This window comes from Balaenoptera borealis, assembly GCF_965194805.1.
Source record: "Balaenoptera borealis genome assembly, chromosome: 1".
In the NCBI taxonomy this organism is placed as follows: Eukaryota; Metazoa; Chordata; class Mammalia; order Artiodactyla; family Balaenopteridae; genus Balaenoptera; species Balaenoptera borealis.
In genome coordinates, this window is record NC_138860.1 from 140213244 (window position 1) to 140227632 (window position 14389).

At 38.7% G+C, this 14389-nt stretch overlaps 1 long non-coding RNA gene across 1 annotated transcript in view; it reads left to right on the forward strand.

Moving 5' to 3' along the window:
* The window catches only part of LOC309613422, a 156440-nt gene that overhangs the window by 40740 nt on the left and 101311 nt on the right, over positions 1–14389 (forward strand). The window contains exons 2-3 of the long non-coding RNA XR_014235716.1: positions 5199–5311; positions 9679–11548. This is a non-coding gene — a long non-coding RNA (uncharacterized lncRNA). The remainder of the gene's footprint in view (positions 1–5198; positions 5312–9678; positions 11549–14389) is intronic.

Genomic DNA, 14389 nt, shown 5'->3' on the forward strand with positions numbered 1-14389 from the left:
ACAACCAAAAAAAAAAAAAAAAGATTAATTTTATTAAATCTAGACCCTTGAATACACACCTATTCAACATTCTATGTGACAAAATGGGAGGTACATATTAAGCACTTCTGGTGCACACGAAGTCCTGATGGTTGTCTTGAGGGAAAACACTTGTGTGAGTAGCCACTTTTTTTCATGAAACACTATTTTTACTTGAAAGAACAACTGAGAGGCAAACTACATTTATTCAAACATTTGGCAGACATTTTCTCCAAAATGCACGAAGCGAGCATGTCACTTCAAGGAAAAGCAACTGACAGTATTTGTTGCCAATGATAAAATTTGAACTTTCATGTGAAAATTAGAATTTTGGAAGATTTGTGTCTGGCACATGAACTTATCAGCTTCCCAAATCCTAAAGGCATTTCCAGTGAGATCGTGGGGCTATTAATGATGTGATTTTTTTTATTTTTTGTAATGAAATGTGTCAAAGTTTTGGAGATCTGCATAACTCAGTGAACCAATACTTTGCAAGTGACCAGTGCATGATGTTATAAAATCAGAAAGAGAAAAACAAATACCGTATGCTAACACATATATATGGAATCTAAAAAAAAAAAAAAAAAGGTTCTGAAGAACCTAGGGGCAGGACAGGAATAAAGACGCAGACGTAGAGAATGGACTTGAGGACATGGGGAGGGGGAAGGGTAAAATGGGACAAAGTGGGAGAGTGGCATGGACTTATAAATACTACCAAATGTAAAATAGATAGTGGGAAGCAGCCGCGTAGCACGGGGAGATCAGCTCGGTGCTTTGTGACCACCTAGAGGGGCGGGATAGGGAAGGGAGACGCAAGAGGGAGGAGATATGGGGATATATGTATATGTATAGCTGATTCACTTTGTTATAAAGCAGAAACTAACACACCATTGTAAAGCAATTATACTCCAACAAAGATGTTAAAAAAAAAAAAAATCCATAGGCTGCAACTAAGACCCAACACAGCCAAAAAAAGTAGAACAAAAAGACTCTAAGGCATTGTCTAAAATAGTACAAAAGCCACTGGTTGAAAATGAAAATGTTAAAAAAAATTCATAATAAAAAGATACATTGTTAAAAAAAATCATATGTGAATAAGAGATCCACTCAAAGTGCAAGATAGACCAGTGAATTTTAATGCAGCAGAGAATGAAAAGTTTATTGGTATCATTTCAGATTCCATATCTCCACAAGCCTAACTACTACTTGTCAAATTGGTAAAGTATCAGAGAAAAATATCCATAGTTACCTGAAAAGACTAGCAAAATACTCCTCTCTTTTCCAAATCCATTTCTGTGTGAGGCTAGATTTTCTTTGTATACTTAGATTAAAACAACATACAGCAACAGACATAAAAGCCAGATGTTAAAAAGATTTATATAAATGGAAAACAATGTCACTCTTCTTACTATTTGGAGAAAATATAGGTTTTTTCCACAAAAATGTATTATTATTAATATGTTATGTATGTAACAGGTTACAAGGTTTATCATTTATTTTTATAAATGAGTTAATAAAGAAACATTAAAAAATTCTCAGTGTTAACTTTGAATATCTGTATACACAACCCACATAAACAAAAGCTCTTTGGAGTTCTCAGAAATTTTTAAGAGAATGAAAGGGTCCTGAAACCAAAATGTTTGAAAATTGCTACTCTGGACATTACATGAAGAATTTCATATGCATAATCTTGCTTAATCTTCACAGTCATTTTTAGCATTATCTATACCTACTACTATTTCCATTTTACATTTGAGAAATATGAGTTTGAGAAAGTTTAATAACTTGTTCAAGATCAAATAGCGAGTAAAAGAGAGGTACAAACTCAGGAAGTAAGTGCAATGAACAATTTGTTTTGAATAGGGGCAGAGAGGGGAAGTTTCACAAAGAGGGCAAATTTGAGCTGAGGTATGACTCAATAGTAAAAGGAGGGAAGGGAGTTCCAGGCAGAGGGGATAGTGTCAATGAAGATTTTATCTGCGAATGGCTAGGGCAGGAGTTCCTGGACATTTTAGTGCCATGGACCCCTTTGGCAGTCTGGTGAAGCCTACTAAATCTTTCTGGGCATGTTTTTAAATTAATAAAAATATATGCAATTAAAAAGAAAGTCAATTATATATTATATATGCAACTATCAAAATATTTTAAAAAACAATTTGTGATGTAGTGTTAAATTTGCTTCTTTATTTTTTTTTTAAATAAATAAATTTATTTATTTATTTTTTGGCTGCGTTGGGTCTTCGTTGCTGTGCGCGGGCTTTCTCTAGTTGCGGCCAGCGAGGGCTACTCTTCGTTGTGGTGCGCAGATTTCTCATTGCCATGGTTTCTCTTTGTTGCAGAGCACAGGCTCTAGGCACACGGGCTGCAGTAGTTGTGACATGCGGGCCCAGTAGTCGTGTCTCACGGGCTCTAGAGCGCAGGCTCAGTAGTTGTGGCACACGGGCTTAGTTGCTCTGCGGCATGTGGGACCTTCCCGGACCAGGGCTCGAACCTGTGTCCCCTGCATTGGCAGGCGGATTCTTAACCACTGCACCACCAGGGAAGTCCTTATGCTTCTTTATTAATGCATTAAGTAACAAGTTCTAGCGGTGAAAAGTATTGATGAACATACATGATATTTCTGTAATAACTATAAAACATGAAAATATCTGTGATTTCTACTGATGACAAAGGTTTGTTATCTACATTTATGATGGAAGGAAATACTATTTTCCAGTTAGAGATCAGAGAAAATATATAAACTTTTTCTGTCCAAGTTCACATATTCAAGGGTCTTCGAACTTCAAGTAAAGAACCCCTGGTCTAGGGTAAGTTTCATGGCCTTTTATTTATGTTCCCTGTCCTGGGGGTAGGCAAGCGCTAGTGAACGACGGACAAATAGTAGCAGTAGCCGTAATAGTAGTAGTAATAGCAATAACAATAATAGCAGCAGCAGCAATAGCAGTAGTAACTATTGAATGCTTACTACATACCAAGAATGCTTCCAAGTGCTTTATATGTACAGATTAGAAATCAGGCAGCTCTTTTTTTGTTGTTGTTTTTTGTTTTGTTTTGGTATATTCATTTGTTTTATCAGGCAGCTCTTCATTAGGAATAAAGAAAGCTGAATAATCCTCGGACTGGGTTAATAATCTAAAGAACTAATGAATTAATTATAATTTTAATGCTTTATGTGTTCCTTAACTTTCTAGAAAGGGAAATAGAAGAGTTTGGCTCCATTTGAGTTCAGAAATTAGAATCAGCTCTAAAATTCTATAATTTTTTTAGAGCCATAAGTGTTGAAATGTTGAATTACAGCTTTGTAGCTCATGTGAATATGTATTTTTTAATAGTCTTCATAAGAATATAGGTAGAGTATAGCATAGCTCAATTATTCTACAGCCTACATGAAATATGTATAAAAGTATAAATTTGGGGGGAAAGTTATTAACCTGGTTAAACTGAATTTTACAGTACTTTTGTACTTTGAGAACTCCATTTCTTATTGTGTACTTTTTAATTCTAGCTCAAACTAATCATTCATTTCTCAGAATTACAGAGGTGCTTTCTCAGTACCACCAGTTTAGCCTTGAAATATTCTGTAACCCACTCATGTATCTTTTTCTTCCCCCACAACTGCATTATAAACTCTTTGAGGGCAAAGAATAGATCTAACTTATACTTTGTGTTCCTCACAGCACCTGGGGGTGTGAGCACTTTGGAGGATGAGTTACTATATGAATAGTATAAAAGTCCATTTTGAATCAAACCTCCATGTTCAATGTTATTGTAAGTATTCTAAGCAATTCTATTCCTTTCATATTATCCATGCCATGAGATTTGCTGCTTTTGTATCCGCTTACATGGTAACCTGGAACTATTTCTGCTGTCACATACTGAAAATTGTTTAAGAGATGTGTATTCTTCTCGACTTGAAGCTACAAGCAAAAGCGATTAAAGATAAATATTTGCAGTGATGCCAAATCTGAATAGCATACTGTTTCCTTGGTATGTAGATTCTTCTGCAGTTTAAAATCCTTTGTTCAACCAGTAAACATGCACTGAATGTCTCCTATGGGCTAGGATAAACCAGTTCAAATGCAGAGAGAAGCCAAGGTGAGGGTGGAGTGTTACAAGTTGTTTGTTTTGCTGAGTCTTAGTGTGCACTGAAAGGAGTGGTAGGTAAAGAACTGGGAAGATAGGAAAGGGACAGAGAAGATGAGGGTTGTGAGAAATAGAGAGAAGACACCCCCATCTGCCATCCCCACCCTGAAACAGTTAGGCATTGATTTGGTGTTTTATGACAGTAAATGGGGATAAGGTCAGAGAGGGAACTGAGGAATTGCTATCCTTGGAAATTCTGCCTAATGGCCGATATTAGAGCATTTACCCAACTCACTATGGGCTCTGAAAGAGATTTAGTATAAAGGGGGCAAGAAACTTGTTATCTTCTGACTCGATAATCTAAAAAATAAAGTCAGAATGGATATTCATATATTTCTGCTTGACACAGAGGCAGCTCCTATATGCAATAAACTTGATGAAAGAGAGTACTTTTAAAAATCATATTTTACTTTATTACTAAGTAATAACAGGTAGCATTTATTGAGCATCTACTATGTGCCACCCTTTTTTTTTTTTTTTAAAGGAATCTTATTTTGTGTGGTCAAAGCTGGCTAAGATTGGACAGATTTATTTATAAGGTTTATTTATTTATTTATTTATTTATTTATTTATTTATTTTGGCTGTGTTGGGTCTTCGTTTCTGTGCGAGGGCTTTCTCTAGTTGTGGCAAGCGGGGGCCACTCTTCATCGCGGTGCACGGGCCTCTCACTATCGCGGCCTCTCTTGTTGCGGAGCACAGGCTCCAGACGCGCAGGCTCAGTAGTTGTGGCTCATGGGCCTAGTTGCTCCGTGGCATGTGGGATCTTCCCAGACCAGGGCTCGAACTTGTGTCCCCTGCATTAGCAGGCAGATTCTCAACCAGTGCGCCACCAGGGAAGCCGATATGTGCCACCCTTGATGTTAAGGGCTTTTATATATTATTATTGATACTCATTCTCCCTATGATTTTTGACAACAACTAACATTTATTGAATACTTACTATGCGTCAGGCACTATTCAAAGGGTTTTACATTATTGACGCATTTAATTCTAACAACCCTATGATGTAAGTGCTATTATTTTCCTCATTTTACAGATGTTGAAACTAAGGCACAGAAAAGTCAAGTAACTTGCCCAACCTCACACAGCTAGGAGGGAGCAGAGCTGAGATTTGATGTCACTGAAGTATCAAGATGCTAATTAAAGGAGGTAATGTGTGAAATATGCTAAGTGTCTATCACATAGTAGATACATTTTTGTCTCCCTCATCTTCCTCCTTGTCCCCTCATCAACTTACTATAAAAGAATGACCTTTTAACTTTCAAGGAGAACCCACACAAATATTCACCTTGCTTTTAGTTTTTCTCATCATCATTCTTAGGCTTTTTGGTAAAGATGCTTATATGTCATGAAACATAGCGAAAGAAGAAACTTTCCTTTTCTAAAAAGAATAAACACTTTATTCTTTTACTAACCTTAAATAGTTAGAGGCTAAAAACCATGCAGCTATAAAGAGTCCTGGGAGACAAGGGAAGGAAGGAAAGGAACAAATATTGATTGAAATATTAGTTCCCAAGTACTGTGCTGGGAACTTTATGCATGATTCTGAAGCGAAGAGCATCCAGGCGGCTTCCTTGTTAGGAAGGGGTGGAGCCCAAGACTGTCTCCAACATGTATAATGCTGTTTCCTTCCTCACAGACTCAGGAATCTTGTCTTTGGAATATTTGATCCCGGAAAGTTCCTAGCTTAGGAGTTCAGATAAGAAAGGGATGATACTAAATAATTTCCTAAGGCAAAAATCATTCTTTTATTCCAAACAACTTCCTGAACAAAACAGCTGTTTCCTCCTGAGTCCTTGGTGGCTGAGTTACACAGCATTTGCCTGAATGCTAATCCTTAGATTACGCATCTCTTAATCAATTTGGCCGTAATTAGGTTGAGCTTACAAATTGTCATTCCAGGGATAATGATTATCTTTAAGAGGCAGAAAGGAAAGCATCAGGATCATCTTTGGCATCTCATCTCCCTGCAACAACACTCATTGCCTGGGATGGGTGGCAGAGGAAGTGCGGCCAGGGGCAGGGCTCTGATTTCATTCCTACAGGTGGGTGACCGGTGACCCGTGGACATGTAGTAACATTGCTATGGGCATGGGTCTTGGTTTAAGGGTAGCTTCTATTTTCATGTTTGCTTTTCTGGCTTGACTTTCTATTTGAGGCAAATAAATCATAACATTGACATCATCAGCATCCTGCTAGCATAACATTGGTGCTTTGAAAGATTAATAAACACAATGATTTTCTCAGTTAAGTGTATCTTCATTTAGATAACTTCTTTCTCTGAGGAGCTTAATGCATTTTGTAAGTATTGCCTCAGCCTTAACGTATGCGAGAGAGGGTAAAGTAATTTTTGCAGCTCTGGCCAAGGGCATGCAAATCTAGCGATGGGGGATTGTATTTGTGTTATTCATCATCGTAGCCTTAGTAACTAGCACAGGTTGCTTAGTAAATACCTATTGTTGAGTCTCTTCTTCCCACCTCAGCTGAGGGTAGGAAATCACATCCTACATTGGCCGTAGTCATGGTCAGTTTTCTCCAGACTCATCCCTACGCTTCTTCCCTTTCCTGGCCACCCTGGCAGTTTAAAAAGAAGCAGAGTGAACAGAATCAGTCCTTAGCTCAGTTCCTACCAATGCTATAAGTGATTGAGTTCTCACTGACTGCAACCTCTAACATTTGTGATATTTTTTGGACTTAGCTTTCTAAATATGTCATCACTGCAATTCCTAGTCTGCCTGATAATTTCCTGCCTTCCTGGATTGTCTATGCCTAATGCTCAGCTTTGTTTTGTTACCATCCATGCCTCAGTGTGTCAGGGAATCTGAAGCATTTTTTCAGTGACTTTATGGGTGTGGCTACTGAGACCCACTCAGACTGAGAAAGATGCCGGTTGATTTCATGCTCACAGAGTTGTGTGGGATGTCTTCTTCCATGCTCTCGGGATAATTCATTCAAAAAAACATTATATGTCTCCTTTATCAAGTATTTTTCTGGGTGTGAGAAATACAGAAACATATTTTTAAAATTCCTATCTTCAAGGGACTCACAGTCAAGGGGAACATAAGCCTGTAACACGAATAACTACAGTATAGTAGAAGTGCCTTTAGGAGCTCTGTGAAGGGAGTGACTATTTCTGCCTGAAAGATACAAGGAAAGGGCAGGTGACAGCTGAGGAAAAAGAAGGAGTTACTACTTGGTTGGAGCATCCCCTTGGAGTATGAGTAGACATAACTGGGGCATTCTGGCTTAGCCCCAGTCCCTCTTCCCACAACATGTGACAAGTTCCAAGGCTAAGTGAAAGGTTGAATTTTGCTGTTTGGTAGGCCGCTGTGATGAAGTGGTTTGGAACTATGAAATGTGAGCACCAGTGTCTAATGGGCAGCTATTGCCTTTTTATGACCCAGCTTCTATTTACAAATACTCAACCCCTGAAATCTCCCTGTTGAAGACCACACCTCTACTCTCTCGTCCATAGGTCTCCAGAGGTAAGCATGTGACTTAAGCTTGGCTGATCAAAGCACTTAATGCCACTGGCCACAATAATTGCTGGAAGTTTCAGCATGTGGCCCAATCAGAGCCAATGACATGGAAGAGAAGTTTTGCTGAAAAGAGAAGTTTTGCTTGAAAGAAACTCACTTTTTCCTGCTGGACTTTATTCATGAGAAGATACAAGGTCTGGGGCTGCTTCCCCCATATTACAAGGTGGCCCGGAACGAACATGGAGGAGGGCAATGCTGGGAGAGATAGAAAGTCTATCCTGAACACGTGACTTTGGCCCCAGATCAAGCCATGCCAGGAGCTAGAACAGTTCTTGGCCTTTTCTACTATATGAGCAGATGAAGCCCCTTTTTGCTTAGGCCAATTTAGATTGGATTTTCTGTCTTCACATATAGTTGAAAGATCTAAAAATCTTTCTTCTGAAGAGGAAAACATCCAGGAGGGAACATAAATGCATTCCAAATATTTGAAGGATGTTGAGTAGGAGAATTACTTGAATATTCTTGTGTGTCTCCAAGGGGTGGAACTAGAATCAGTGGGGAGATGTTTTAGGTGGTCAGATTTCAGATCAGTGTAAGTAATAACTTTTTATTTTTTATTTTTTAATGTGGACCATTTTTAAAGTCTTTATTGAATTTGTCACAATATTGCTTCTGTTTCATGTTTTGGTTTTTTGGCCCTGGGGCATGTGGGATCTTAGCTCCCTGACCAGGGATCAAACCCGCACCCCCTGCATTGGAAGGCGAAGTCTTAACCACTGGACCACCAGGGAAGTCCTAGTAATAACTTTTTAACTTTGGGGACTCTACCCAATAAAAGAAGCTAGAGGATTTTAATTCAACATGTACTTAGGGGAGAACATGAGAGAGTGGAAGAAACATGCCTCCTCCCCATGTTAAAAACATCTTGAAATGGTTCAAGGCAATTTAAAAGTGGTCTGAGTCACCTTTATCACTGTATGAGCTTTCATTTAGCTTTATAATTCCTCAAAGTCAAAGAGAATGTGGCTATTTACTTATTTACTCCTATTCTCTGAACAAACTATAGGCTATGACCCATTGGAGGCCATGAAATCAATTTGGGGATTTGGGACCATCATCCTTTTAATGAAAGAGAAGAGAATCAAATGTAAAAAGGGCAAGAGTTGCTTTGTGAAACTTTTGATTCCCTTTTATAAGTAAAACATACATAGAGAGAGACAGTATAGAGTAATGGCTATAAATGTGAACTTTGGAATTGGACTACAAAGATTAAAATTCTAGGGCTACTACTTATCAACTGTTATGAGAATTAAATGAGATGATATAGGTAAAGAGCTGAGCAAGATCCTGGCACAGAGTAAGCACTCAATACATTTTAGCCATTCATTATTATTATACTAGATAATTCTTAGGATCTAGAAATTGGCGCCTATGAGAGGTGAATGTCTATCCTTGCTTATCAGGCCCCCAGATTTTGCCAAACAATCTGAAACTTTATGATTTTGTAAGGGAGAAAAAAATTACCAGATGTTTCTTGTATCCTCTAATAGTGTTGGAAGATGCTACATTATAGCATCAATTGCCATCCCAAGCCTATAGCAGGACCATGAAAATAACCAAGTCAGTAGGCTGTAAGCCTTCCTATTAGACAGAGGGCATGTTTATTCATCTTTATATCCCCAGCATCTCTCACAGTACCTGGAAAATAACTGCTTAACTGCTTAAACGTTATTAAACATCTCTAATATTTGGTCTCTTAGCTTTTGATGCTCTTTCCACTACCTAAATCTCCTCTGTCCTTTGTTTCATCAGGGAATCTTTCCTGGTTCTGAAAGAAAATCCCCCTCATCCTCTCTTCCCAAAGGCCCCGAAACATGCAAGGAACACACACATATACACTCACACACCCCACACATCACACATATGTGATACCATATTAATGACTTCATAATCTTCAGGGATATGGGCTGTTTTTAAGCATCTATTATATATCCTTGTCACTGATGAACTCATGATTTCCCATTTTATCTCATTCAGAACCCATGGATGAATACCATCTGGTCCTGGTGATTTACTGCACAGAATCCCTCAAGGTGCTCCGTACCTTTCTCCTCAGAGACTGAAGAATCTCTGTCAAGGCCATTTTCTGCTTTGCCATAAAATGTGTCCTTGGAACAGGAATTTCCCCATTGTCTTCTCCAATAAATACTGATTCAAAATATTCATTTAGCTGTTCCTCTCCTTCATCATTTCATTTAATATCCTCCTTCTCCTAATGAAAGCTCTTAACATAACAGATATAGTCACCTTACCAAAATGCCATGGACTCTTTATTACTATGATTATTTATCTTGAAGGTTTTACATGTTTTACCTATTCCCTCTTGACCTCTGTTAGTTCTCAGCTGATACCATTTGAGTTCCCATCAAAGTTATGTGGCCTACAAAGAATGTTCACTTTAAAATAGAGCGCCTTTAAAATAGTTATTGCTTTTCTACTATAAAATGAGAATATATTATGCATAGAAATTTTGGAAAATTTAGAAAAGTAGAAGAGAGCACATGTTTCTAAACAAGCACTGATTGTGTGTGTTTCCAGAGCCTACCTTTTGCATTTCTTTATGAAACATAACCTATCTGATTTCCTTCTCTCCTGTTCTTTCTTCCTTGTGTGCTGTACTGTGGGGGAAGTGAGGCACCTCTCCTATACCTTGGACATGGTTGGGGTGTATCTTCACTCAGCCTTTATGAAGAAGGTGTTATCAAGTTTGTTCTGCAGGCAGGCCTGGCCCGTGAAGGCCTCAGCTACTGGATGGCTGGGGGCACTCGTCACCCCAAAGACTCATCACATTCTCTATTTTCACCTAATTCCACTTCCTCAATGACAGCCAGTGCCTCACCAGGTTTTCTATTTTGCATCGAATCCCTTTTTTGTTCCACCAGCCCCCAGTTTGTGTCTCTTTTTCCCCACAGATTTTCAGGTCTCTTACACATCAGTGAATTTCAGATCAGTTTCATGGTAACTGACCTGACTTGGCCCCAGAACTTTCTCTGGTGAACATCCCTTCTCTGGTGGATCAACCCTGAGGGTTAGTGTGAGCAGAGTCATGGTGACCTTCAGCCTGCTTCCTCCCAGCTTCCCCAAGGACACCTTGGTGCAGCCCATGCAAGGACACGTGGGCTTTGGCGTCAGACAATGTGAGTTTGAATCATAGCCTGTCACCATTTGAGCTAGTAATGAACCTCACTGAGCTCCTTATTACTTCATCTGAAAAATGGGACAGTAATACACTCTGCTTCTCTGTAACACATTGTTTATTATTTATCTAACTCAGATAACATATGCTATACGTAAGGTATTATTTTGAGGGCTTTTCAGACATTAACAACTAGTTTCAAGCCTTTGAAAGCTTGGGTTATTTATTCATTTATATGAATTATTTATTCACCTATAACAACAGTTTCATTATAAAACAATTGTTTCAGTGGAGGAAAAACAGGCTGGGAGCTAGAATATTTAACTTGTAATAACAATTATTTTATTTTTTCTTGTGGGGTTTGCAACTTTAAAGTTTGTGTTAAAAAAAAATAGCTATAAGTATTGTTATGAGTAGATAATGCCACTCCCCCAGCCACCCCAAAGGATATGCCCACCTGTGAATGTGACCTTATTTGGAAAAAGGATTTTTGCAGATGTAATTGAGTTAAGGATCTGAAGATGATATCATCCTGGATGAATTGGGTGAGCCCTAAATCTGATGACACATATTTCTATAAGAGACAGAAGAGGAAAAGACATCCAGACACAGAGGAGCAGGCCATGTGAAGACAGAGACAGGTTGAGGTGATGCATCTACAAGCCAAGGAGCGCCCAGGATTCCTGAGAGCAACCAGAAGCTAGGGGAGAGGTAAGAAATGGATTTTCCCTCACAGCCTCCAGGGCGGACCAGTCCTGCCAACACCTTGATTTTGGACATTTCCGTCTCCAGACCTGTGAGAAAATGAATTTCTATTGTTTTAAGCCACCAAATTTGTGGTAATTTTTTACGGCAACCCTTGGAAACTAGTATATTTTGTTATTGCAAGCTAAAAATCGTAAATTGAGGGATCAAAACAGAACAGAAACAAACCTAAAAGTCACCAAATTATGATCAAAACATAAAATCAGTCAAAAGCAATAGATTTCTAGGCCTGTGAAATAAACAGCAGCATAGCTCATAACTACAAACAGTTAACAAGAGAACGTAAAGCCAAGTAAGTTATGCCAGCTGCTCAAACAAAGCTGCTGAATGTTACCCTACTCTTGGGATACCAGCTTTTTAAGGTGAGGTGATAATTCCCTATTATAACTGTGTAATGACCAATTAAAGTTCACATGATGCAAAATCTATTCCCCCGTTCAATCAATCAAGGTATATCCAATAGTCAGGTAAAAATTTGAGCAGTAGAAGAAATACCTGCCTGTATCCTACTGCTTTACTATGAAGCCTTAAAAATGAAATAATGCAAATACCACTCCTAGCATGTTTCCTGGCACCTACGAAGAGCTTCTTTTTTTTTTTCCAAAGAGTTAATGAATGTTCTCTTTTCCCTGTAGAAAATAGGTTCATAGCAGATACAAAGCATGTCTTACACACAGCAGGTGTTTTGTAAATATTTTGGATATGAATCTATTGCTCTCTTGAATTTCCTTGTTCTTTTACAATACCAGCCACCATGGTGTTTATAACCCAAGGCAATTCCTCCATGTACCTTATAAGAAGCAAGAATTTGTAATGATTGGGGGAGATATTATGGTATGTACAGGGTTGATTGTTTTTTTAATTTTTAAAATTACACCACTGTAAGTTATGCAGTAGTGTATGTAACTACTGTCTTCAGGAATAATGAGGAGAATGGAACCGGTGATAAGACGTAATAGAGTAGCAAACATTCAAAGATTGTCCTCTTGCAATTCTGTCCATTCATTCATTCAATCTCTCAGGCCTCTTAGCTAAACATTTGTTTGTGTCCAGAACTTAAAAACAATGCAGATGAAAGTCCTGAGGAACACTTGAGATAAGACATGTGTGCAGCAATTAGTGAATGATTCTGAAATAATGGCAGCAGGGTTGTGTGATTTCATAGAACAGACTAAGTGGCGATGCTAAGAAAGTCTTAAATTGAACTGGAAGGGCAGAGACAGGGAAAGCTTTTTGCAATGAGGGCTTTCAAATTGGGTCTTCAAGGAATATTAGACAACAGACTTTAAAAAAGTGTTTGTATCCCTGCTAATGACACACCTTCTTCCTATTTCCAGGCCTAAAACTACTGCATAGTGTGTAGCATGTAATAGGAGCTTGACAAATATTTATTGACTTAAAAACAAGAAAAAGGAAGAAAAGAACGAGTGAGTCATCCATGCTGCTTCAGTCTGATCTTTTCAGTACATAGATCTGTTGATGTCACTCACCTCCTCTAAAGCTTCACAGATGCTCTACAGTCTCCAGAGAAAGAGTAGAAAGTGATCTTTGAGTCAAATAATGTTTGGTTTGAGTTCCAAATGCCTTCAGACTGGCCTCTGTCCTATCCTATCTATTCCTAGCTCTCTTTCACAGCTTTCTGTCCTTTTGATACCTAAATCTAACCATAGCACCTCTCCTATCCTCCCATCTCTTGCTTAAAAACTTTCAATGGGTGCCCCTCTGTCCTCAGAATCTGGTGTCTACTATCTTCTCCAGCTTCTGCTTTCTGGACTCTTTCCTTTAAACTTCTCACTGTCTGGAAGATGTCACATTTTCTCTCTCCTCTGGGCCTTCATGCATACCTGAAATGCTCTACTTGGAATATTCCTCTCAACCATATGCCCATCGCAACCCCACCCCAAGTATCAAGCTAATTCCTGTGCATCTTTCAAGTCTAGGCTTAAATGACACTTGAGGCCTCCCCTGTCTCCAGGTGGGTCCTGGGCTATGAGGCTCACAGAGCACCTCACACTTAATCCACTGTAGCGCACACCACAGTTGATTGCACTGATCTGCTTTATAATGGTTGTCTTTCCTACCTAGACTGGCGGTGCTGTGAAGACAATGACTATGTCCGGTTCATAATTGTCTTTAGTACCTGGCACAGTACCTGGGCTAATGAATATCTTTTGAATAAATTAATGAGATCTAAAACTTACTGACTGCATGACCCTGGGCTGGTAACTCTGTCACTCTGAACCTCAATTTTCTCTTTTATAAAATGAAGATATTAGCTGCCTCATAGAGTCTGGTACACTCTAAAGTAGCATATAAATGTCTACTTGTCTAGTTTTAATGGTCTTTGTGAGTAAAACCTCGCTTGTCTTTTTAACTTTCACCCATTAATGTATAGTTGGTACCAAACTGGACTTATCTGCTTTTTCCTAAACATGGTCCTCTGTTTCCCATCTTTGTGCCATTGCTCATGCCGTCCTCTCTTCCTAGAATTTCCTTCCTCCCTTCTCCCCATTTCAAAATTTCCTCCATCCCAGAGCCATGAAGTCTCCCTTGATTTGCCTTAGTCAAATTACCTCTCCCTTCAAATTTTGTTACATTTTATCTGCCGCTGTTTTAGAACATTTGCCACTTGCAACACTGTGTTATGGTTATTGATATACAACTTTCAGTTTAGCAGGCTCTAGAGTCAGTCTTCCTGGATTCATATCCCAGACCTACCTACTTACTAGCTATATAACCATGGCCTGTGTCTGATTTACTTCACTTAGTATGGTAATCTCTAGGTCC